At 38.1% G+C, this 1,083-nt stretch overlaps 1 non-coding gene across 1 annotated transcript; it reads right to left on the bottom strand.

Annotated features, from left to right (window-relative positions):
- Positions 1-742: 742 nt before the first annotated feature.
- Positions 743-846, bottom strand: LOC112714208 (small nucleolar RNA R71). Its single transcript, XR_003159163.1, has one exon. It is a non-coding gene; the product is annotated as a small nucleolar RNA R71 (small nucleolar RNA).
- Between the last annotated feature and the right edge of the window lie 237 nt (positions 847-1,083).

Genomic DNA, 1,083 nt, shown 5'->3' on the forward strand with positions numbered 1-1,083 from the left:
TTTTCAAAATTATTTTCGAAATTCTCCATCTCTTTTCTTATTCTATTTAATTATTTATTTACTAACACTTCTCTTCACCTCTCTTCATCTAAAAATTTGAACCCATTCTTCTTCACTCTTATCCCCTTTCTTCTTCTACTAACATAAAGGAATCTCTATACTGTGACATAAAGGATTCCTCTTCTTTTCTTGTTTTCTTCTCTTTCATATGAGCAGGAACAGGGAAAAAGGCACTCTTGTTGAAATTGATCCAGAACCTAAAAGGACTCTGAAGAGAAAATTAAGAGAAGCTAAGTTACAACAATCTAAAGGTAACCTTTCAGAAACATTAGAACAAGAGAAGGAGATGGCAGCCGAAAATAATAATAATGCAAGGAGAATGCTTGGTGACTTCACAAAGCCAACATCCAAATTTGATGGAAGAAGCATCTCCATTCCTGCCATTGGAGCCAACAACTTTGAGCTGAAACCTCAGCTAGTTGCCTTAATGCAACAAAACTGCAAGTTTTATGGACTTCCATCTGAAGATCCTTACCAGTTTTTAACTGAGTTCTTGCAGATCTGTGAGACTGTAAAGATGAATGGAGTTGATCCTGAAGTCTACAGACTCATGCTTTTCCCTTTTGCTGTTAGAGACAGAGCTAGAATATGGTTGGATTCACAACCCAAGGATAGCCTGGACTCCTGGGATAAGCTGGTCACTGCCTTCTTGGATAAATTCTTTCCTCCTCAAAAGCTGATCAAGCTGAGAGAGGATGTTCAAACCTTCAAACAAAAAGATGGTGAATCCCTCTATGAAGCTTGGGAAAGATACAAGCAGCTGACCAAAAGATGTCCATCTGACATGTTTTCAGAATGGACCATATTAGATATATTCTATTATGGCCTGTCTGAATTTTCGAAAATGTCATTGGACCATTCTGCAGGTGGATCTATTCACCTAAAGAAAACACCTGAAGAGGCTCAAGAACTCATTGACGTGGTTGCAAATAACCAATTCATGTACACTTCTGAGAGAAATTCTGTGAATAATGGGACGCCTCAGAGGAAGGGAGTTCTTGAAATTGATTCTCTGAATGCCAT

Source organism: Arachis hypogaea, chromosome 9, assembly GCF_003086295.3.
Source record: "Arachis hypogaea cultivar Tifrunner chromosome 9, arahy.Tifrunner.gnm2.J5K5, whole genome shotgun sequence".
NCBI classification, from domain to species: domain Eukaryota; kingdom Viridiplantae; phylum Streptophyta; class Magnoliopsida; order Fabales; family Fabaceae; genus Arachis; species Arachis hypogaea.